The 26,064-nt window shown below is 41.2% G+C and overlaps 1 protein-coding gene and 1 long non-coding RNA gene across 6 annotated transcripts in view; one reads left to right on the top strand and one right to left on the bottom strand.

Annotated features, from left to right (window-relative positions):
- Positions 1-15,561, bottom strand: part of LOC126438144 (uncharacterized) — a 201,084-nt gene extending 185,523 nt beyond the window's left edge. The window contains exon 1 of the long non-coding RNA XR_007581022.1: positions 15,454-15,561. This is a non-coding gene — a long non-coding RNA (uncharacterized LOC126438144). The remainder of the gene's footprint in view (positions 1-15,453) is intronic.
- The window catches only part of LOC126438132 (uncharacterized), a 1,198,954-nt gene that overhangs the window by 671,488 nt on the left and 501,402 nt on the right, over positions 1-26,064 (top strand). The gene's annotated exons all lie outside the window — the stretch shown is intronic.

Here is a 26,064-nt window from a genome sequence, read left to right as displayed (position 1 = left end):
TTTCCTTGATTGTCCTTTCCTTGGACTCATCTGTTCACTAATTTCCAAGGGATATCTGTCCTCAGAAATTCAGTCTTACTAATTGTTTGTGCCTTAGCGAAACCTTATGTCAGCTCTCCAGAAACTTTCAGCAACTATGCTCTCCTGCCAGCCCTAATGACGTGGTGCCCTTGTCCCCCCTTCCCCCTCCCTTTCCTCCCTATGCAACAATGATAGCTTCTTGCCTTCAGGTGGTCCTACAAATTCTAATGTCAGTGCTTAGTTGAAACTGATATATCTTGAGATCTAACTCTCAAATCACAAAGCATGTTTTCACAAAACTTACTGTAATAAAATTGTATGTCCATCATCCTGTGACTGCATATACTTATCACTTTCCTTCATTATTTTAATTTATCGAGAGATTAGCTATGAGTTTGCTGAGCATGCAAAGTGGAAGAATCTACCACTGCCATGTCTCAATCTTCTCACATTGTTTTTGAAACTTCCATGAGCTCTGAATATCGGTACATGATAAACTTCTCTTTCCTTTATTTCTACATCATGTAGGTATATTTTACTTTCTCACATTTTCTCCTGGCCCCAACTGTTCACAGCCTTCAATTCTGGCATTTTCATTTCCTTTACCAAGTCTTACCAGTTTTTAGAACACCCCCCAACATTTAACACCATATATTTTAAGAAAACATGCACTGATAGTAACACCAGTTAATTCCAATACAACATATTTCAGTAAGAGTATCTCTTTATGCTATGTATGTAGTGTTATCACAGTTACTTTGTCGTACCACTTAACACTTCTCATCTAACTTCACCACACAGTTTCACATGCTAGTGCTGGTGTCTTAACCTATAAGATATGAGGTAAGTGATTATGATCCTCCACCTTGAGATGTAACCCTAGGCATGGGACAAAAGAGAGTATTGCTGTCCGCCATGTCTGCCATGACACCTTCTTTCTCATCAACACCATGGTCCACTTCAATTGCTACTCCAGAGCCCTCTTTCTCAAGATGTGAGCTAGGTTCATATATCTCAGAATATAAGCCTCACAATGACACCTGAATGGTACCATTTTCCACACCATGTAACAAAGGTTGTTTTCTAACTACACACAGATTAATTTGTTATGCTGCATTTTCCAAATACTTTCAGAATAATTTTAGTCATGACTTTAGTGATGGAAGCTTACCATTGTTGCTCATTATGATTTACTCTGTCCAAGGAATACCACTCGTGACTCCATAGACCTTTTTCCCTGTCCATTAATGTACTTTTTTGTTTTTCATAGACTGAAACTGATACTTTCTTGTATGCATTTGCTACATTTACTCAATCACTAGATCTTTTTATATTTACACTCCTGAGTCCACCTATTCTGGTGCTCCACACTGCTCAGTCTCTTATTTCCTTAGCCAATCACATAAAATATACAGGTCACACACCTGTCTGTGACACAAATCACTCATCTTCTTAACATCAGATCCTTGCAATCGTATATATTATACATTCCGCACTGTTACTTTAGTTCCAAGTTACATTTGTATTATATTTATTCCTCTTGTAACCTATTTTACTTAAACCATAAAAACACTGTTCATACTTGTATATCAGAGTGTTACTTCCAATGTTGTGATTTACCCAGAATTCTGTCTTGTTTTCACTTCATGTCCCCCTTGTTATTTTCTCTGTATTTCAAAACTCTATTCACACTGTTCTACTTTTGGGATTTTACATTTATCATGATATCATCATGACATCCTGTATCCAACCATTGACTTACTTCACATATTCTCTTGCCATTTTAAAGACTTCCCCACTTCAATTGTCTATATGCACATACTGAAGATTATCAACAATATATTAAACAAAAGAGGAAGAGAATAGAAGAAGGAAAGAATGCATTGTTCTACCCAGCTCAAGTACGCACAGTCGCCTCACTGTGAAGTTTCCCATAGAGCAGGAAACCTCATACCCTTCTTAATGTGCCTCATCCACCATCCCTTCATCAACTTTCCACGGATCTGTTTCTGGTCCTCCTTCCAGAGGATAACTCTTACATCCTTTTTCTGCTTCCCTTTGAACTCCAAAACAATATAAACTTATATAACTTATATTTCATACTTCTTTTTCGGTACAACCTTTGGTCCTACTTGGAAGTTCAAAATTTCCCAGAAATGGCTCCTTTTACTAAAAAAATTGTGTTACTACTGCCTTTTCCTAAGTAAACTCAGCATGAACAGGTGCTATGAAGTTTGAGTGGTACCAAAATGGGCGCCTTGTCATCCTCAGCCCACAGGCATCAATGAATATGGATGTGGAGGAGCATGTGGTCAGCACATCACACTCCTGACCGTTAGTCAGTTTACATGACCGGAGCTGCTACTTCTCCAACAAGTAGCTCCTCAGTTTGCCTCACAAGGGCTGAGTACACCCCACTTACCAACAGAGCTCAACAGACCATCCAAGTTCTAGCTCACTCTGACAGTGTTTAACTACACTGATCTGATGACTGCCTTTTCCTGCATGCTGATATTTTGTTAGAAAACGAATATTTGCATACTTGGAAATACACATGGTTTATTGGGTACTGGTTCAACACAAAGCACGTACAACAACAACAACAACAACAACATACAGAGAAACCACACACAGGTGCATATTACTAACCACTGAACATGAAATACTGACTTTAGTTATTAAAGAACACCAAAGATGTAAAATACATTAACACTCTCCCTTATTTAATAACTTGCAAAGTCTAATCTTATTACATAAATACTGATATCTAATCGAAAACAGAGGCTTTTTTAGTATATCAGCAAGTTGTTCTACAGTATCTACTTTTGCAACTATGATTTCATAAGCACTAAATAGTTCACAAACAAAGAAATGCCTTATATGAATATGCTTCGTTCTTCAGTGAAACTTGGGATTCTGGGCAAGCCAGATAGCAGCTTCATTGTCAACCTCCAGAACTGGTGTTGCCTCCAATTGGTCCAATTCTGTCAGAAGCTTCTTGATCCAGACAATTTCCCGAGCAGCTTCACTGGCAGCCACAACCTCAGCTTCAGTTGTGGATATGGCAGCAGAAGATTGCCTTTGACTAACCCAGGTGATGGGTACCCCAGAGTACAGACAAAGGACACCAGATGTTGAGAGCCCAGAGCCAAGATCACCACCAATGTGGTCAGCATCACTAGAACACTCTAAAACCTGCTTCCTAGAATTGTTTTTATATAAAAGTCCATAATTTGTTGTGCCTCTCAGGTATTGTAAGATTCTTTTAACTTTCACTACATCACAATCTGTTGATTTCATGATACAACACTGACAGCATATGCAATGTCAGGACGTCTCCCACACATCAGAAACATCAGTACTCCAACAGCTCGACTGTATGGAAATTCAGAGTTGCAAGGACTTTCTTCTGTATCATTGTCATTTATAATGGGTGTAGTTACAGCCTTGCAGTTCTTCATGTTGAAATGCTCTGGTGTTTTCCTGTGTAATGAGTCTGACTTACACATACAGTTCCACGTTCTTGTTGGTCAATTTCCAGACCTAAGAAAAATGATGCAGGCACTGAAGTAATTTTAAACTCTTCTCTTAAATCACTGACAATGTCTTCAAATTCCTGTTCACTGTGAGCTGCAATCAGACCATCATCAACATAAAGCACAAGGAATATTTTCTTACAGCCTTACTGTCTCACAAAAAGACATGGACCAGCTTCACTCCTCAGAAAGCCCAGTTTAGTGAGATGATTACTGTACTTCTAATTCCAGCAATGCAGAGCCTGTTTCAGTCTGTATGGACTTTTCTTCAAGCAACATACTCTCCCAGACCCATCATCACATCCTTGAGGTTGTTGCATATAAATGGTTTCTTTTAAATCAATATAAATGCTCTCCCTTGCAGCAACACTTAGCAGTGCTCTGAATGTGCTCTGAATGTCTGCTCATAGTCAACTCCTCTCTGCTGCGAATAACCCTTAACCACCAATCTTGTCTTGAATTTATTGACTGAGCCATCAGCATTTGTTTGACTTTATACACCGATCTATTGGGAATGGACATCTTTGCATATGGTAGGTCAACCACATCCCTCGTTCCATTTTCTTGAAGAGCTTTTATTTCAGAATCCATAACTTCCTTCCAGAAATCGTTTTGAACAGACTTCATGGCATCGCTGTATGTTTCTGGTTCTTGGAAAGATATTGAGAGGTTCATTACATAATCATTAAACTTTTGTGGAGGTCTGAGGGTTAACCGATCACACAGACATGGTAAAGCTTCTGCACTTGTGTCTTCCTGATCTTCCTCCTGAGGGTCTTCATCTACATCCAAGGAACTGCCATCCTCTTCACTCTCACTTTCAATACCATTGGTCTTCAGTCTGAGGTACTGGATCCTGATGACTGAAAACATTCACTGGAAGAGTTGAACTTTTCTCACTCTTCAGTGGCCTCTCCTCGAAGATGACATCTCGTGACCTAATGAGTTTGCACACCTCTCCACAATAAATTATGTAACCCTCATTGTGATCATATCCAATGAGGACACATTTCAGTGCTTTTCGGTCCATGTTCCTCCTCTGTTGTTTTGGAATATGAGCATAGCAAGTGGAGCCTATCACCTGCAGATGTTTCAGGCTAGGCTTTCTTCCATACCACAATTCATATGAATATGTTCCTGGAATACTGGAAGGCCCTGTTCAGATAGAATGTAGGTTGTGGTGTTCACCATCTCTGCCCAAAGTTTCTGTGGAATGTTTGCATGTGCATGCATTATAGCCCTGGCAGTTTCCACAACTGTGCAGTTCTCTCTTTCACTGCACCCATTTTGTTCTGGAGTGTAAGGCATTGTGAGGCGTTGAATTACACCCTCTTTGTGAAGAATCTCTTTTGCTTGTTTGTTGTCAAATTCTTTCCCATTATCACTCAGAAGTTCCTTGATGGTATGTCCAGCAGCTTTTGCTTCAGCTATGAACTGCCTTAACTTTTCTGCAACTCCAGACTTTTCTTGTATGAAATATGTTGCCGTAAACTTTGTACAATTATCTTTGAAAAGAACAAAATACCAGTGCCCTGACACAGAAGGTACTTGAAACGGACCACATACATCAGCGTGAATAAGTTCACCTGGTTCTGCTGTCCTCTTTCTGTTACCAAATGGTAAACGAAGAGCCTTGACATAAATACAGCCTTCACAAAGTTCACTATCCATTTCCACCTCATTATTTAACTCGCTACAAAGTACAGACTTCACATGGCGGCTTGTTCTGGTTTCCAAATGTTTCATGATAAAGCTGCAACGTATTGTCTCTGCTAGTGGTATTAACTGCGCTGAGGGAGCTAGGTTTCACATTTCTTACAGCAAGTTTAAAAAGGCCTACAAAGCAATCACAGACAACTGCCAATCTAGTAACATTATCAATCTTAAGATGACAAATTTCTGCAGTTGATGTGAATTTACTTTCTGGATGTTTATCCTTTACTGCAAGAACAGAGAATAGATTGTTGTGAATCTGAGGTACATACCATACATCTGTCAAGGTAATTCTGTTCCATTTTCCTCCAACTGCTGCTTCAAGGTCTATTGAACCTTTTTCCAATTGCTTCAATTATGTCACCATTAGCTGTAGTAACTGACTGTTTTGTTAGAAAACGCTGAAATGTTTTGAAACAATTCCTGTCATTTGTAATATGACTTGTTGCACCATTGTCTATATACCAGTCATCATTTCTACATTCAGAGTTCATCACAGAAGATGTCATAGCAAGAAGTAGCATATTTGTATCTGTGGTAGCTGGTTTTGGAGGTTTGCCATCCGCTGCCCACTTTCTGCACACTTTAATTGTATGGTTAGGTTTCTTGCAGTAATTACATATTAATTTCTTTTTCTTCTTTTTCTCTGTTGGATTTACTTGCTGAAATGACAGCCTTGATGAGTCTGTAGTGAGGGCTTCTTGTTTACTAAAATCACCCTCCTTTGTACTAAGAGCTTTTTCATATGCACACAATTTATTTGTTAAATTATCAACTGTTCTGTCATCTCTAGATGTTAACATCCAACTAGATTTAAACAAAAAATAGTCTTCTGGTAGTGTACCTTATATTTTACAAATCAAAAACAAATCAGGCATTTCTGAATTATTTACGATGTCTTTGGTCATTTCTGGTTTCAATTCACTCCACAAATATTTCTGTTAGGAAATATGTGTCACAATATCATCTTCAGGAGCCTTTTTGTAACTAAAGAACTCCAAACAAAGGTTGTAAACTTTGTCTTCAGAGACACCATCAAATATTTTGTGTGATTCTGTCCACACTTCATACACTGTATTTAGATGCATTATTTTCTGCTAAGTTTCTTCCAACATATTTGTAGTCAAAACAAGTAGAGCGTTGCTGTCTGCTTTGTTAAAAGCTTCTAAAGCACTTTTATAGATCGCCATTTGTTCAACGGTAGCACTTTCAGAAATAATACTAGGTTTCACTGTCCTGCCTTCCACAACATCAAGTGCACCAGGAATTCCTCATAGACAAATACTTATTTTGTATTTCCAAATGTTCCAATTTGTTTTGTCTTCCACAACTCCGATGTTGATAATTCTCCTTGAATCCATCGTGGTTGCATGGAATTAACAACTTCAAAAACGTCTTCTTGGAGATAACTTTAAAAACCTTTTGCACAGAGCTACGTTATTATTTTTGTACAAGTGTCCTTTTAACACATACCTGGGCCCATAACCTGCTGAGATTTTCTTAGAAAAATAAATATTTGCATATTTGGAAATACACATGGTTTATTAGGTACCGGTTCAACACAAAGTACGTACAACAAGAACAACAATATACAGAAAAACCACACACAGGTGCGTATTACCAACATTAGCACTGCATGTACATTATTATACAACACCGCTCGACATTTACATCACAACCATTTATATTAAAGAATTGATACCTATGATCATGTTAACACAGTTTCTGAATTCTCTAACGTGTGCAATTCTGTGACCACAACTTTGAACTGCAAGAGTAGTTTGACTTCATGTTGGATTGTTTTTGGACACCATCTCTGTAGCACCAAAAATTTTAACGTTATAGGTCAGCAGTAGTACTGTGTTCATTTTGCTAGGTGAAGTCACTGAAATCTGTGAACAGCTGTCAACCAGTACCTCACTTTCTAAGCCACCTACTGCTACTTTTACAATCGGATTGACATCAGCTGAAATGGGCACCAGCTCTCCCCCACAAAACAACTCTTTTATTTTGGCTTTTTTTTTTACCCAACTCAGTCACAGGCATCGAATTTCTATCTTTGCTCTTCCTATTCACCATTGAGTGTGGGAGTCTAAAAGCACACTGCATGAGTGCTGTCCAACCTTGATGGCAGTCATATTTGGCATCTCCATCAAATACGAATTTATAAATCATATTAGTGCTGTCCAGAGGCACTATTGTGTTTTGTAATGAACATTCTTGTTTGAATTCTCTCCCTTGCAGTTCAGAAGTGCTTGCTTCCTTGCAGTCTTTCATATACTGTTCTGGAGCCTGAAGTCCTCACACTTGCCACATCAACGAATTTTTACTTCTTATTGTTCCTGTTCCAGTCAGTTGCTTTTTGTCAAACTGTCACACTATCCCAATAGTACCAGTAGCATTTAATCCGTCAGTTATGTCATAATAATAACTGGGGTGCAAGTCAGGTGACTCTTCACATACACTCAGTGGTGCAGGAATGTCTCCCCCACTCATTAGTGTCTCCATTCTTACAAAGTTCAATAGAACTTCCCATCAGCTGCCCAACCAAGCTATTCAGCAATCTTGTTCCCCCACTGAGTGCACCTCCTCTCCACCAAGGTCACCTGTGGCAGCTGCTATATACACTTTATTTACGTTCCTCACTATTATTTGCCAGTTTTCTACTTAAAATTGGTCATCAGAATGATTGAAATTCTGTTGCCTGCCGTGCACATCATCATAAGTGGCACGAGTCTTCCACCTTCCCACAGCTCCTGTGTTATATTTTGCACTGTACTGTAAGGGCCATGAGAATATTAGACTCTTTCAAGAAAACGTTCATAATTCTCGTAATTGTCATGGAGTGGTGCTACAAGTTCTCACCAAACACAGAATGGTAATAAAAGTTTTATACCCACAACAACAACTGTACAGCCACCCCACATCAGTACTTACAGATTGCCTTCATTGTGCCCTGGACAGGTTGAACTAGTCTTCGATCCAGAAGTGTATGAGCAGTTATCACTGAATTGCTGTAGACCAATATTCTTTCAAAAATTGGACCTTGATAATTTGTAAATTATTACAGTACTTAGTTACATCATTCATCTGTCTAAAGACATCATCTTTGAATTGCTCTGCTGTAAAAGAAACAGACAGCAAATGAGTTGTAGAAAAGGTAGTAAGAGCAACTTGACTTTCTGCGAGTTGTATCCAAGGCTATATCCTCAAAGTCTCATGTGGATGGCCTTAGCCGCAGCTGGTTCCATGGCTAAGTAAAGATGAGGACAGCAACCAGGCAACAGTCAGTTACTGCTTCACAGTGGGCTAATAGCAACTTGTCCAGAAACACATGGAAGTATGACTTCTTGACATGGCTGGAAGTACGAGAAGATTGTACTGAAAGATGTTAGGCGATTAGCCAGTTTCATCCATAGCTAGTGTCACACTCTTGGATATTATGGTGCAACTTAATGGTATAAACAGTAACAAACATTATGAGCACAATGAAACAAACAAAAATTAACAGAATATAGGCACTAGTAACTTCATTAGGCAAAAATTAATTTATATCATTACCTATGTCAAAGTATCATTAACCATAAAGCCACATGACAAGATTAAAATGTGAGGATGCCCCTAATATAACTATAAAATGTAGAAACTGTAGCTTATACGTTTGAAATCTGTGGTAACAGCTAAAGAGGCGAAACTTCTAAAATGTTATAATTGTTTCCGGTATAAAATTTGTTTCATACTTGGAAACTGACTCCTTTTGATGAACTGTTCCTTGTGATATGCACCTCCCTCTACTCTTTATGTGTAAGGTCTATGTGTTTTGGCATAAAACTTGAAATTTGACATTTCTCTTATGTGGCATAGGCACCAGCACTTAAATCAGTGTCTTTGTTGTCCACAGGTGTGCTCGGTTGTCTTGGACACTCCTAATGTCCCCTGTGACAGGTCAGCCAGCAGCGACAAAGTCATTAGTATCAGGGTGCACACCCACCTTCCAGGCAACGAGACCAGCAGCTCATCATCGACGATGTTTTCTTTTTCTATTGTGGTGGGCATCCGCATGCTATAAGCGCAGCCAACACACTATGAGCACCACGTGCTGACGTCACGGGCACAGAGAAGACATCACCTATTGGCTGGAGACGCTGTGGCTCTGCTGTTACCACAACAGAAACATTACATCATTGTGAGGCTAACATCAGTACAGTCAGAAATGTTTACCTGGCATTTAAAACTGATTTTTGTTTACAGTAAACAAATTATTTGAGCAACATGAGAATACTCATTGAGAGTAACTTATCATTGTTTAATAGTTCGCGTAACAACCTTCACTGAGATCAGTGTAGGGCATCTGTTTTAGCTTTGTACTGGAGCATTAGTTACACGACGATACATGCATTGGCTTATTCACTTTCATTCAGCATCTTGTTCCATCAGAAATTTAACAGCATTCTTGAAGGCGTTCACTGCCAACCACTTAGCCTATCTGTAGCAATGTATGTTATGCGTCATCAACCTCACAATTTCTTCATGGCAGAACTCTCAATACAGACAAAGTTTCCAGAGCTTCATGTTTTCGAAGCCATCTTCAGAGTATAACAGTCCTAGATTGAGAGATAATGCCTGAGAAAAGAAACTTATAATAGAGAAGAATTTATCTGTGGTCATCACAGACACAGCTACAAACTAATAATCCTGACTTTTTTCCCATGGAAATCTTAACACTTAAACATCCCTCTTGACATATTCTGCCTGAGAAAGGCCACACCAGTTAAGTTACCACACTGTATTCATTCGCTTCATCACAGATATTTCACATGAAAAGTCAAAATAAAAAGGAAATAATTTCATGCTTGGCAGAGCGAGTGCACCAGCATACATCATTGGTTCAGTAAATGACGTGTCACAGTCACATGACTGGCCATCGGTCCCTATCAGCCGACTTCCACAATTGGTGGCCAGAGTCTGGTGTGACATAGGCAAACTGTAGAGCACAGTGTTTTGAGCTGGACCACAGCCAACAGCTCTTTCACACAACATTTTTTGATCTTTTTCTATTACTGAAAGTCAGAAAGTGAAACACATTATTTTTACTCTTCCATTGTAGCAAAATGATACTTTTAGCTTTTAGGGAAATGTAAATACATGTCAGGTATTGCACATCACATAGTAGATATCCACTGCTGTACCAAAACACTATTTCTGGGAAGTTGAATCTTCCCCCAAGTGGTGAGAGGTGGTAATAGCTAATGCATCCTAGAACATTGTCTAACATGATTGTTAGGTGATGCAGGTGTTAATGGTGGGCAAAGGCATAATGTTATTGCGGCATTATACTTGTTCCCCACGTTTGTCTTTCCAGATGTGCATTCGGCTCTGGCTTCAGTTTTATTCATATATATTACTTCTCAAGTCAACATCCCTTTTCTTCAAGACATGCTATTCGCACAGAGATGAATGAGGCATCATTAGAAAATTTTTAATCGTTTCTCATACTGCATACCGGTTTTGTGCTAAGACTTACTATTTGTCGAAAATTTTGAACTATCGTAGGCAAAAGGGCATCATAGATGTCCGGCATCATACCTGTAGTTTTTGAAGCTAACCTCTTACTCACGAACAAGAGACTCACTCTTCATTTTATCTTATTACAAAAAAAAAAAAAAATGGTTCAAATGGCACTGAGCACTATGGGACTCAACATCTTAGGTCATAAGTCCCCTAGAACTTAGAACTACTTAAACCTAATTAATCTAAGGACATCACACACACCCATGCCCTATCTTATTACAAATTATGTCTTATTAACAGGATAATTTGTATACATCAGTGTCATAGACTATAACGGTAACCACTGCAGTAGTCCATTATCTCTGCCCGTTGTACAGGTTGGCATTCCTGTATGAATATGCCTTTCGAAATGACAAAAATATTAGTCACTGCAACATAAATTATGATTTACGTATTGCTGCTATGGCCTAACATGCTTACATGAAGTACGAAATGCAATCAGAATCCTGAAATACAGTTAGAATTTATTGAGGTCTTAGTGAATTCCAGGTAAGAAGCGAATTAAAATTGCATTTGCTGTCACTATAAGCAAGTTATGGGGACAAAGTTTCAAATCGTATTTACCATATCCATTCTTTACTTACAGGCAGTCGCATGTAGCCATTTCAGGACAAAATAAATCAACCAACATTTTCTTATCCCTTAAGGAAAATGAAAAATAAAAAGTTCATGAAGCTCAAATTCTTATACAATATATCATTTACAATTAGATATACTAAAGCTCTGGAAACAATTTCGTTCAAATTTTCTGTGTGGAAATATATAGAAAAGTGTGCGTCATAAATTTATGATTATTATTTCACTTTTTTGGTTTATTTTTAAAGAATTTTTATCAGTTCACAAACCATCTGTATCCCAACTACATTCTTATCCCAAATACTGTCATTATTTAAAACTATGAAAGCACTTAAGTTTCGTACAGGGCTCCTGATGAGTAATAATGTCCAGCCACATTGAACAGCTCTGTTGGAGGTGCTCTTGGAGTAGGAGGATATTTGGCAAATGGGCTGGCCTGTCCCGTGACGTAAATTTCATTGAGCACGTGTGAGATCCAGTAGGAAAACGTGTTTCAGCATATCCACATTCACCAATGACCATCCAACAGCTGTCAGTCCTGCTGGTAGATGAATCAAACGCACTGCCACAAGAACTTTTTACCAAACGTATGGTCAGCATAGGAGGACGCAATAGAGCATGCACTGTCATCAGTGGTGATCACACATTCCGTTAAGACCCATGTCCCGCCATTTGTAATACCAGGGGACCATCATGAAATGCGGACACTTTAGTGTAATTCGACTTTGAATGAAGTTATTTCTGTTCTCATTGTGCACTTCTTTCAGTAACCTTCTCTAATACACTGTAGCAATTCTTTCTATGAATGGCCCACATTTCATTGAACCATGTTACTTGGCAGAGACACATCTTGTGAAAATTATGAACTTTTTGTCCATAAGATTTGCACAACAGTTGTATTGCCATGACTTGACACACAAATAGCCAAGATATTGACGATAGTGCAAAACACCATTCACAGTAAGACTCTACACTGCTATTATGTTTCCATACTCAATCGCAATCACAAGGCCACCTGCAATTATCTACCACAACATCAGAATAGCCCATACGCAGTCAGATAGAGATGATAGCTCTACGTACCGGTCCTGTAGTGAGAGATGACACAGGAGTATGACAAAATTTTTGTTCATCTCATCACATCTCCTACACGATAGTACATCATTTTATTTAGCAACATCAGTTGAAGTAACAATAAATCTCATTGCACCTCTGAGGTAGTGTCACCTTGAGCTACACCTGCACGAATACTCTGTAAGTCACCTTTAAGTGCCTGGCAGAGGGTTCATCAAAACACTTTTACTATTCCTCTACCGTTTCACTCTGTAACAGTGAATGGGAAAAACAGACTTTGCTTAAAAGATATCACTGCTCTGGAAAACAGTATTGTTTTAATGGCTGGCATCATTAGTCACATAACATGTCCATCTCTCTCTCCCCTATTTTTTGATAATACCAAATGAGCTGCCCCTCTCTGAGCTTTTTCAATGTCCTCTGTCAATCCCATCTGGTAAGGGTACCATACTGCACAGTCATACCCTAGCACAGGATGGACAATTATAATGTAGGCAATCTCCTTAGTAGACCTGTTGCATCTTCTAAGTTCTCTGCCAGTAAAATGAAGTCTTTGGTTTGCCTCCCCCAAAATATTATCTATGTGATCATTCCAATTTCAGGAACATTGCATCATAATTATGAACAACACAGGCACTGCAATACTATAACTTTCCACCAACAATTAGCAAGTGTCTTTCAATTAAAAATGTCACTCTTGTATGGCAATATACATAATTAACATATGAATGCTGGTTACAGACGCATGATTGACAACATACGGAAATTTGGGTCTGGCTCAGATAGCCTAATGGTAAGGTGACCACTCGCGATAAGTGGGAAATCCGCATTTGAGTCCTGGTCCAGCACAAATTTTCATTATTGTCATTCAGTTATACAGTTGACGGTTGTCCAATGTGTGCCTGTTCCTTTCCACATGGATGCATATCTAAAGGAACATTGCATTGTACTTCAGAACAACAAAGCCACTGCAGTATTTTATTTATCCACCAATACTGGGCTAGTGACTTTCAATTAAAATATCTCTCCTGTACGGGAATATACATAACAGATGTACAAGTGCAGGTTGGCGACATACATGGAGAATACACAGGTAGCTAATGGTAAACTGACAGCTATCAATAAGCCAGAAATCTGTCACAATTCTAGGTCCAGCACAAAAAAAATTTTTGTTGCCACTCCATTATACAGCTAATGTTTTTCCATATTTGCAACTACAACTACATTGCACGCACTTGTCTGACTCAGTTATACAGTTGACGGTTGTCCAATGTGTGCCTGTTCCTTTCCACATGGATGCACATCTAAAGGAACATTGCATTGTACTTCAGAACAACAAAGCCACTGCAGTATTTTATTTATCCACCAATACTGGGCTAGTGACTTTCAATTAAAATATCTCTCCTGTACGGGAATATACATAACAGATGTACAAGTGCAGGTTGGCGACATACATGGAGAATACACAGGTAGCTAATGGTAAACTGACAGCTATCAATAAGCCAGAAATCTGTCACAATTCTAGGTCCAGCACAAAAAAATTTTTGTTGTCACTCCATTATACAGCTAATGTTTTTCCATATTTGCAACTACAACTACATTGCACGCACGTGTCTGACTCAGTTCTGTCCTATGGTATAATCTGCAACTTGTTGAAGTTTAAATGAAAAAAAAAAATATGATTGCTACAGAAGTTGAAATAAGAACATTTTGTCAAGTTGACAAGTAAATATCTTGAAGAAGCCTCTTCAGGGAGCTAAGATTTCATATACTTACATGTCAGTCATATGCTCCATACTGGTATTTCTGGTTGATGATAAAAGTGAATTTAGGGTGAATTCATAAATTCACTAACACAATATTAGAATTAAATATAATTTTGATATAGATTAAATATAAATCTCTAGTTTTCAGAATGGAGCTTATTTATTCTGGTGCAAAACGTTATAATTGGTTATATATTGGCTTATGACAAGAAACTGAAAATATCCACATATTTAAAGTTGAAATAAAAGAATGTAGTAGCCATTCTATGTGCAGTGTACTCAAGGGTACTCAAGAATAAATATTGTGTTTATGTTTGCAAGTATGTAGGCAGCTGGTTGTGGTCTGTATAAAGTTGCTGAAACACTCTGTTTGAAGAGTTAAATTAAAACACTAGCTAATCTTTTTCTTTTTTCAAAGTAGACATTTCCCTCCTCATTATTATACAAATTTTCATTCTCCTTCGATTTGGTCATGGGTATGTTGTCGCTGTAAAGGTTATCAACTTCCCTTGAAAGTTTTTTGAGCTCAGTGAGCAGCCAAACTTCAGGATTATCCCTGACATAACATTTGTAGCAGTTAAGACTGGAATCATATGACGATACAGTTTGATACACTGCCAAATATGGTACGTGTTTTTCTGTAAATGTGACGTGTGAGGCTGTAGGGTTACCTCCACAGTGCGTCACAGGAGCGAGGAGGCATTCAAAGTTGACATACACTACAAACAGGCATTGCTCCTGGCGGTGAGCATTCTTAAACTTTTTGAATTTGTTTTCCTCAGTAGGTGTGATAGCACCTGCCGGTCCATTGGAAATGCGGTCTGCTAGGTACGCCACTAATAACTTGTCTGAGGAGAAATAATTCAGACACCTTAAGAAAATACGCTTTTTATGTTACTTTTTCGACAACTGGCTGTAAAGGGGTTGAGACATGTCTTTGATCCAAACGTAGTGATAATTATCACCTTCAGAGAAGATCAGCATGTTCACATGCAGCTCACGCTCACCTGCAAATTTTGAGAAATGGAAGAGCCTGGCAACAATGTTCTTGTCTCACTCATCTGACTTGCTTTTCTTCTCCAGGCCATAAACATGAACCAATATTCCAGTATTTTGTGCCTCAAATTTATGTATGTCCTGCATCTTGATGGGGAAATCAATACCATCAAAGTTATAACACCCACGAATATTATCACCTACATGGTGTGTACTGGGATACTGAGGATGATCTATGTAATTGTAATTTCTCTCACAAGCCAGGACTGATCATGCGAAACAAACCTGGTTGATTTTATTTTCAACATTATTGCATGCTCTCTTGTTAGCTATATCTTTATGGAGCTTGATATAGCTTGATTCTCCATTTACCAGATCATAGACATCTATATGGATGTCCAGGTGTAGTGTTCAGCTGAGTGCTTTAGCTGACCCTCCGACCTCCATCTCGGAAAACCGGGCCAGTATAGCACTCAAGGTGGATTTACGAAACCACCCGGCAATTGACATGCCCCGTATTTTCATTCTGCGCCCACCCTGTTGATGATGGTGTTGGGGAGGGGCCAGTCGGTATTCACCAATCCATTGGCCTTTACGCCGATTCTGACAAGGCTAATATGATGATGATGATGATGATGATGATGCAGGAGGATGCTGCAGTGTTACCAGGTCAGACTGATGGGAACAGCCAGGCTGCGGTGATGGTTCTCAATGCTGTTGTTACTGCTGCTGCTGCAGAACTGACCCAATAACTTGAGAGGTGGTGGCTCGTTGCTTGGCTCATGGACGCCAGAGCGGTGGTGTTTTGGGCAGCGGTGGCTGCAGTTCCCTCGCGGCAACTAGCGGCATCCTTATAGGTGATGCGTGCCTTACGGGGCGCCGCTTTGGGGATGAAGAAGATTTAGCCACCATTGGTATGTGCGCCACACTGTGTTGTGGCTGCGAAGACGGGACTGCTGTAAAAGAAGAAATAAAAAAATAATAGTTAAGTACATTGCTTACCGCTGCTGGCACAGTGAAAGAAAGAATACTGACGATCTCAAGGTTATAAGCAGAGTGAGTGATTACATTTTTCGCTCTGGCTGCAAGGCATTAACACCTCATCGGAAATCTCCACCACACCCTCAAAGAAGTCATCATCATCATCATCATCATCATCATCATTTAGCAGGGCCAGATTACATCCTCCTCTGGTTCAATGACCCTTTGTCTGTCCCATTCAGGCATATCACTGTCCTTGTCAGAATCGGCATCAGGCAATTGGTTTGTCTTGCTCACAACAACAAAAAGCAAAATGCATAAATTGAAAAAAAAGTATGAAATAAGAAGATTTTGAATCACTACTATACAAGAACAAATTACAAGGAAAATTATACTCATATGGCAATGCTAGCTGTGAACCCACCATGGATGGCTGGACGTTGAGAGTCTGACAAGGTCCAGCCCCCTCCTGTCTCTCCTCACACTCCAAGATAAATTCCTGGAGCTGTACTATAACAAGGAGACGGAATTAATAAAGCAAATTTAACATACACACAAAAATTTACACTCAAAATACGACTTATTTATTCAGTTGGTAATCCTGTCTCTAGAACTCTATGCCTCTTGCCGCTACACTCTTCATCTTGGAGAATAAAACACACGCACACACAGAGGTGTGTGGTTGGTTGTGGATTTATACACTCCTGGAAATGGAAAAAAGAACACATTGACACCGGTGTGTCAGACCCACCATACTTGCTCCGGACACTGCGAGAGGGCTGTACAAGCAATGATCACACGCACGGCACAGCAGACACACCAGGAACCGCGGTGTTGTCCGTCGAATGGCGCTAGCTGCGCAGCATTTGTGCACCGCCGCCGTCAGTGTCAGCCAGTTTGCCGTGGCATACGGAGCTCCATCGCAGTCTTTAACACTGGTAGCATGCCGCGACAGCATGGACATGAACCGTATGTGCAGTTGACAGACTTTGAGCGAGGGCGTATAGTGGGCATGCGGGAGGCCGGGTGGACGTACCGCCGAATTGCTCAACACGTGGGGCGTGAGGTCTCCACAGTACATCGATGTTGTCGCCACTGGTCGACGGAAGATGCACGTGCCCGTCGACCTGGGACCGGACAGCAGCGACGCACGGATGCACGCCAAGACCGTAGGATCCTACGCAGTGCCGTAGGGGACCGCACCGCCACTTCCCAGCAAATTAGGGACACTGTTGCTCCTGGGGTATCGGCGAGGACCATTCGCAACCGTCTGCATGAAGCTGGGCTACGGTCCCGCACACCGTTAGGCCGTCTTCCGCTCACGCCCCAACATCGTGCAGCCCGCCTCCAATGGTGTCGCGACAGGTGTGAATGGAGGGACGAATGGAGACGTGTCGTCTTCAGCGATGAGAGTCGCTTCTGCCTTGGTGCCAATGATGGTCGTATGTGTGTTTGGCGCCCTGCAGGTGAGCGCCACAATCAGGACTGCATACGACCAAGGCACACAGGGCCAACACCCGGCATCATGGTGTGGGGAGCGATCTCCTACACTGGCCGTACACCACTGGTGATCGTCGAGGGGACACTGAATAGTGCACGGTACATCCAAACCGTCATCGAACCCATCGTTCTACTATTCCTAGACCGGCAAGGGAACTTGCTGTTCCAACAGGACAGTGCACGTCCGCATGTATCCCGTGCCACCCAACGTGCTCTAGAAGGTGTAAGTCAACTACCCTGGCCAGCAAGATCTCCGGATCTGTCCCCCATTGAGCATGTTTGGGACTGGATGAAGCGTCGTCTCTCGTGGTCTGCACATCCAGCACGAACGCTGGTCCAACTGAGGCCCCAGGTGGAAATGGCATGGCAAGCCGTTCCACAGGACTACATCCAGCATCTCTACGATCGTCTCCATGGGAGAATAGCAGCCTGTATTGCTGCGAAAGGTGGATATACACTGTACTAGTGCCAACATTGTGCATGCTCTGTTGCCTGTGTCTATGTGCCTGTGGTTCTGTCAGAGTGATCATGTGATGTATCTGACCCCAGGAATGTGTCAATAAAGTTTCCCCTTCCTGGGACAATGAATTCACGGTGTTCTTATTTCAATTTCCAGGAGTGTATATAGACTGAGGTGACCAGTGAGAGAGCTTCATTTGGATGGGTAGATAATGAGAAGCTTTTATGGAACATCACTATTTCCTGGAAGGGATTGATGCGACCATTGTCTCTCTTTCCAAATAACAAGAATGCTTTTATGATTAACAGTGTTTTCAAAAGCATGCACGGGCATGATGAATGATTTTAACAGTGAGAATGTTTACTGTCTCTGAGACATGTTGAAATCAGGACATCACGATTTCCAGGAAGGGAACACGTGATGTGCCATTAGGACCATCAGTGAGAATGCAGTTGGTATTATTCCGAGCTATTTTCGTAACCAGGTACTGTTAGAACAAGAATTTCCATGCAGGCAAGCTCAGACATCACGAAAGCTCTTACAACAATAGCGACTGTTAACTGTTTCTGTGACACTTTACGATTTACGTGCAGGGACTGATATGTAATGGATCAGCTGCCCTGTTAGAATTGCTAGGAAGAATGTATCCTGTGTTATTCTGGGAAGCACTTCAAAAGGTTTCTATAGCACGTCAAGAGGGAGAGTTGGCTGTTATTTACATAGACATTAGATGTCAGTATGACACAGACAATCGTTTAGCTGCGCCTGCACGGGTGAACTGCTAGAGAAACATCTCACAGTGATGCCTCAGTCACGGTGGCTGGGTAAACACGTATGTAGCTGGAGGTGTCTTGTATGTGAGACAGATGTCCCGTTAGGATCACTAGGAAGAATGCACACTGTGCTATTGTGGGATATTTCCCGTCACATAACCACATTTAAACTTTTAAGACACTTTCTGGTGTTGTTGCTCTAGTAAGACCTCTGCTAGTTTCCAACCTCAACTTTCCTCAGCTGGAACTGGTTCTGCATCTCTCATCAAAGGGACATTAAACACCAATATTTCTTCCTGTAGTAGCGGTGTGTTTACAGCTATCATGCTTAAGTGTTGTACACTTTTCTTTCATATTAGTGTAGCATCCCACATATGTTCAAAAGTAATATGCAGGACTGTTATATTTGTAGTTTCAGTAGCTAAATAGCACACTACAGGTGCAGACGTCATGGTATCGACTCTTGGGCAGAACTAAGAACTTTTTTCAGTGACTTTGTTGTAACGGCAACTGGAACAGTCACAGGGTTGAAGTGACGGAAACACAGTGGGACCCGCGGAGCAGCCCGCGAATAACAACACAATGGGAGAGAACAGACACGACCAATGAAGGACCTCACGACAACAACAAGAATGGACAACAGAGTCAAGAAAACCAAAAAGACAACCACGTCCACTCGTAAAGAAAACACGAAAGTAAATACGCTGTCTAATGCGAGGCGATATATCCTGAGACGTATGCATTATTAGACCGGCAGGCTGAGCTTTTTTTTTTTTTTTTCTTTATTGAAATTTTACACCTTATACAAGGTGGGCTGGCAGCAAAACAGTACGCCGCTCTTCAGCCACAGGCAGTACAAGAGAAAACAATGGAGACACAGAATGAACATAACGTTGTTGTTGTTGTGGTCTTCAGTCCTGAGACTGGTTTGATGCAGCTCTCCATGTTACTCTATCCTGTGCAAGCTTCTTCACCTCTCAGTACTTACTGCAACCTACATCCCTCTGAATCTGCTTAGTGTATGCATCTCTTGGTCTCCCTCTACGATTTTACCCTCCACGCTGCCCTCCAATGCTAAATTTGTGATCCCTTGATGCCTCAGAACATGTCCTACCAATCGGTCCCTTCTTCTTGTCAAGTTGTGCCATAAACTCCTCTTCTCTCCAATTATATGCAATGCCTCCTCGTTAGTTATGTGATCTACCCATCTAATCTTCAGCATTCTTCTGTAGCACCACATTTCGAAAGCTTCTATTCTCTTCCTGTCCAAACTATTTATCGTCCATGTTTCACTTCCATACAAGGTCACACTCCATACAAATACTTTCAGAAATGACTTCCTGACACTTAAATCTATACTCGATATTAACAAATTTCTCTTCTTCAGAAACGCTTTTCTTGCCATTGCCAGTCTACATTTTATATCCTCTCTACTTTGACCATCATCAGTTATTTTGCTCCTCACATAGCAAAACTCCTTTACTTCTTTAAGTGTCTCATTTCCTAATCTAATTCCCTCAGTATCACCCGACTTAAATCAACTACATTCCATTATCCTCGTTTTGCTTTTGTTGATGTTCATCTTATATCCTCCTTTCAAGACACTGTCCATTCCGTTCAACTGGTCTTCCAAGTCCTTTGTTGTCTCTGACAGAATTACAATGTCATCGGCGAACCTCAAAGTTTTTAATTCTTCTCCATGGATTTTAATACCAACTCCGAATTTTTCTTTTGTTTCCTTTACTGCTTGCTCAATATACAGATTGAATAACATCAGGGAGGGGCTACAACCCTGTCTCACTCCCGTCCCTACCACTGCTTCCCTTTCGTGTCCCTGGACTCTTATAACTGCCATCTGGTTTCTGTACAAATTGTAAATAGCCTTTCGCTCCCTGTATTTTACCCCTGCCACCTTCAGAATTTGAAAGAGAGTATTCCAGTCAACTTTGTCAAAAGCTTTCTCTAAGTCTACAAATGCTAGAAACATAGGTTTGCCTTTCCTTAATCTTTCTTCTAAGATAAGTCGTAAGGTCAGTAGTGCCTCACATGTTCCAATATTTCTACGAAATGCAAACTGATCTTCCTCAAGGTCGGCTTCTACCAGTTTTTCCATTCGTCTGTAAAGAATACGCGTTAGTATTTTGCAGCTGTGACTTATTAAACTGATAGTTCGGTAATTTTCACATGTGTCAACACCTGCTCTCTTTGGGATTGGAATTATTATATTCTTCTTGAAGTCTGAGGGTATTTCGCCTGTCTCATACATCTTGCTCACCAGATGGTAGAGTTTTGTCAGGACTGGCTCTCCCAAGGCCATCAGTAGTTCTAATGGAATGTTGTCTACTCCCGGGGCTTTGTTTCAACTCAGGTCTTTCAGTGCTCTGTCAAACTCTTCATGCAGTATTTGTCTTCATCTAAATTCTCTTCCATTTCCAGAATATTGTCCTCAAGTACGTCGCCCTTGTATAGACCCTCTATATACTCCTTCCACATTTCTGTTTTCCCTTCTTTGCTTAGAACTGGATTTCCACCTGAGCTATTGATATTCATACAAGTGGTTCTCTTTTCTTCAAAGGTCTCGTTAATTTTCCTGTAAACAGTATCTATCTTACCCCTAGTGAGATAAGCCTCTACATCCTTACATTTGTTCTCTAGCCATCCATCCCTGCTTAGCCATTTTGCACTTCCTGTCGATCTCATTTTTGAGACGTTTGTATTCCTTTTTGCCTGCTTCATTTACTGCATTTTTATATTTTCTCCTTTCATCAATTAAATTCAATATTTCTTCTGTTATCCAAGGATTTCTACTAGCCCTCATCTTTTTACCTACTTGATCCTCTGCTGCCTTCACTACTTCATCCCTCAGAGCCATCCATTCTTCTTCTACTGTATTTCTTTCCACCATTTGTGACAATTGTTCCCTTATGCTCTCCCTGAAACTCTGTACAACCTCTGGTTTAATCAGTCTGTCCAGGTCCCATCTCCTTAAATTCCCACCTTTCTGCAGTTTTAAGCTACAGTTCATAACCAATAGATTGTGGTCAGAGTCCACATCTGCCCCTGGAAATGTCTTACAATTTAATACCTGGTTCCTAAATCTCTGTCTTACCATTATATAATCTATCTGATACCTTCTAGTATTTCCAGGATTCTTCCATGTGTGCAGCCTTCTTTTATGATTCCTGAACCAAGTGTTAGCTATGATTAAGTTATGCTCCGTGCAAAATTCTACCAGACGGCTTCCTCTTTCATTTATTTCCCCCAATCCATATTCACCTACTATGTTTCCTTCTCTCCCTTTTCCTACTACCGAATTCCAGTCGCCCATGACTATTAAATTTTCGTCTCCCTTCACTACCTGAATAATTTCTTTTTTCTCATCATACATTTCATCAATTTCTATCATCTGCAGAGCTAGTTGGCATATAAACTTGTACCAAAAATCTTGTTCCTCCTGCCACCGAACTTCACTAATTCCCACTGTATCTAACTTTAACCTATCCATTTCCCTTTTTAAATTTTCTAACCTACCTGCCCGATTAAGGGAACTAACATTTCACGCTCCGATCCGTAGAATGCCAGTTTTCTTTCTCCTGATAATGACGTCCTCCAGAGTAGTCCCTGCCCGGAGATCCGAATGGGGGACTATTTTACCTCCGGAATATTTTACCCAAGAGGACGCCATCATCATTTAACCATACAGTAAAGCTGCATGCCCTCGGGAAAAATTACAGCTGTAGTTTCCCCTTGCTTTCAGCCGTTTACAGTACAGCAAAGCAAGGCCATTTTGGTTAGTGTTACAAGGCCAGATCAGTCAATCATCCAGACTGTTGCACTTGCAACTACTGAAAAGGCTGCTGCCCCTCTTCAGGAACCACGCGTTTGTCTGGCCTCTCAACAGGTACCCCTCCATTGTGGTTGCACCTACGGTACAGCTATCTGTATCGCTGAGGCACGCAAGCCTCCCCACCAACGGCGAGGTCCATGGTTCACATAACGTAACGGTGGACAAATAACAGTAGATGCAGTAACGAAAAAACACAAAGCCGTTCACACGCAAAGAAAAACAAAGAAACTGTTAGCACTGTACACAAACACTGATGATTAAGACAACACACGTGAATGATGGAGCGTAGGTGGCGAAAAACACTGAAGCACAAACACGACGGTACACACACACAACTGATGGAGATGACCTTCAAGCGCACTAATGTTGATGTGACATCTGCGAGTTCGGGGACCTGCCAAAAGGTGACAAAGGGTGGGGAGGGGGGAGAGTGGAGATACCAGTGGCAGAGGAGATGGGGGGGAGGAAAGAAGGTATAGGGGGTAGGGGAAGCCTGGGGGAGGAAGGGAGGAGGGAGAGAAGAGAGAGAGGGTGTCCTAAGGAAAAAAACACAGGAAGTGGAAGGGGAGGATCAAAGTTGATAGGAGAGGTAGATGGAGGGGATGAAGGCATCATCAGGGACGGGGAGCTGGTGGAAGCCACCTAGGGAGAGGATAAGGAGACTGGAGAGATGGAGAGCAGGTGGGATGTGGGAATACAGGCGCGGCAGCGGAGGGGGTGGGAGAGGATGGGAGAGAAAAGCGGGTGAGGGGGATCAAGTTTACGGGAGGCGTAGAGGATCCGCATCCATTTGAGGAAAAGGAGGAAGTGTGGGAACAGAATAAGGCCATACAGGATCTGCGTGGGGGAGGGGAGACGGATGCGATAGGTGAGGCAGAGAGCAGGACGTTCAAGGATTTGAAGGGAATTGTAAAAGGTAGGAAAGGCGGAGATCCAGGCAGGGTGGGCATACATCTACATCTACATCTACGTTTATACTCCGCAAGCCACTCAACGGTGTGTGGCAGAGGGCACTTTACGTGCCACTGTCATTACTTCCCTTTCCTGTTCCAGTCGCATATTGTTTGCAGGAAAAACGACTGCCGGAAAGACTCCGTGTGCGCTCAAATCTCTCTAATTTTACATTTGTGATCTCCTTGGGAGGTATAAGTAGGGGGGAGCAATATATTCGATACCTCATCCAGAAATGCACCCTCTCGAAACCTGGACAGCAAGCTACACTGTGATGCAGAGCGCCTCTCTTGCAGAGTCTGCCGCTTCAGTTTGCTAATCATCTCCGTAACGCTATCAGGCTCAGAAAATAACTCTGTGACAAAACGCGCCGCTCTTCTTTGGATCTTCTCTCTCTCTTCTGTCAACCCGACCTGGTACGGATCCCACACTGATGAGCAATACTCAAGTATAGGTCGCACGAGTGTCTTTTAAGCCACCTCCTTTGTTGATGGACTACATTTTCTAAGGACTCTCCCAATGAATCTCAACCTGGCAGCCGTCTTACCAACAATTAATTTTATTTGATCATTCCACTTCAAATCGTTCCGCACCCATACTCCCAGATATTTTACAGAAGTAGCTGCTATCATACAATAAAGGATCCTTCTTTCTATGAATTCACAGTACATTACATTTGTCTATGTTAAGGGTCAGTTGCCACTCCCTGCACCAAGTGACTATCCGCTACAGAGCTTCCTGCATTTCACTGCAATTTTCTAATGTTACAACTTCTCTGTATACTACAGCATCATCCGCGAAAAGCCGTATGGAACTTCCAACACTATCTACTAGGTCATTTATATATATTGTGAAAAGCAATGGTCCCATAACACTCCCCGGTGGCACGCCAGATGTTACTTTAACGTCTGTAGACGTCTCTCCATTGAGAACAACATGTTGAGTTCTGTTTGCTAAAAACTCTTCAGTCCAGCCACACAGCTGGTCTGATATTCTGTAGGCCCTTACTTTGTTTAGCAGGCGACAGTGCAGAACTGTATCGAACGCCTTCCGGAAGTCAAGGAAAATGGCATCTACCTGGGAGTCTGTATCTGATATTTTCTGGGTCTCATGAACAAATAAAGCAAGTTGGGTCTCACACGATCGCTGTTTCGGGAATCCATGTTGATTCCTACAGAGTAGATTCTGGGTTTCCAGAAATGACTTGATACGCGAGCAAAAAACATTGTTCTAATATTCTACAACAGATCGATGTCAGAGATATAGGTCTATAGTTTTGCGCATCTGCTCGATGACCCTTCTTGAAGACTGGGACTACCTATGCTCTTTTCCAATCATTTGGAACCTTCAGTTCCTCTAGAGACTTGTGGTACATGGCTGTTAGAAGGGGGGCAAGTTCTTTCGCGTACTCGGTGTAGAATCGAATTGGTATCCCATGAGGTCCAGTAGACTTTCCTCTGTTGAGTGATTTTAGTTGATTTTCTGTTCCTTGGACACTTATTTCGATGTCAACCATTTTTTCGTTTGTACGAGGATTTAGAGAGGGAACTGAAGTGCGGTCTTCCTCTGTGAAACAGCTTTGGAGAAAGGTGTTTAGTATTTCAGCTTTACGCGTGTCATCCTCTGTTTCAATGCCATCATCATCCCAGAGTGTCTGGATATGCTGTTTTGAGCCACTTACTGATTCAACGCAAGACCAGAACTTCCTAGGATTTTCTGTCAAGTCGGTACATAGAATTTTACTTTCAAATCCACTGAATGCTTCACTCATAGCCCTCCTTACACTAACTTTGACATCGTTTAGCTTCTGTTTGTCTGAGAGGTTTTGGCTGTGTTTAAACTTGCAGTGAAGCTCTCTTTGCTTTCGCAGTAGTTTCCTAACTTTGTTGTTGAACCACAATGGATTTTTCCCATCCCTCACAGTTTTACTCGGCACATACCTGTCTAAAATGCATTTTATAATTGCCTTGAACTTTTTCCATAAACACTCAACATTGTCAGTGTCGGAAGAGAAATTTTCATTTTGATCTGGTAGGTAGTCTGAAATCTGCCTTCTATTACTCTTGCTAAACAGATAAACCTTCCTCCCTTTGTTTATATTCCTATTTACTTCCATATTCAGGAGTGCTGCAACGGCCTTATGATCACTGATTCCCTGTTCTGTGTTTACAGAGTCGAAAAGATCAGGTCTGTTTGTTATCAGTAAGTCCAAGATGTTATCTACATGAGTCGGTTCTCTGTTTAATTGCTCGAGGTAATTTTCGGATAGTGCACTCAGTACAATGTCACTTGATGCACT

Source organism: Schistocerca serialis, unplaced genomic scaffold (assembly GCF_023864345.2).
Source record: "Schistocerca serialis cubense isolate TAMUIC-IGC-003099 unplaced genomic scaffold, iqSchSeri2.2 HiC_scaffold_1261, whole genome shotgun sequence".
In the NCBI taxonomy this organism is placed as follows: domain Eukaryota; kingdom Metazoa; phylum Arthropoda; class Insecta; order Orthoptera; family Acrididae; genus Schistocerca; species Schistocerca serialis.
The sequence above is the reverse complement of the archived record's forward strand: the minus strand, read 5'-3'. Positions and strand labels throughout refer to the sequence as shown.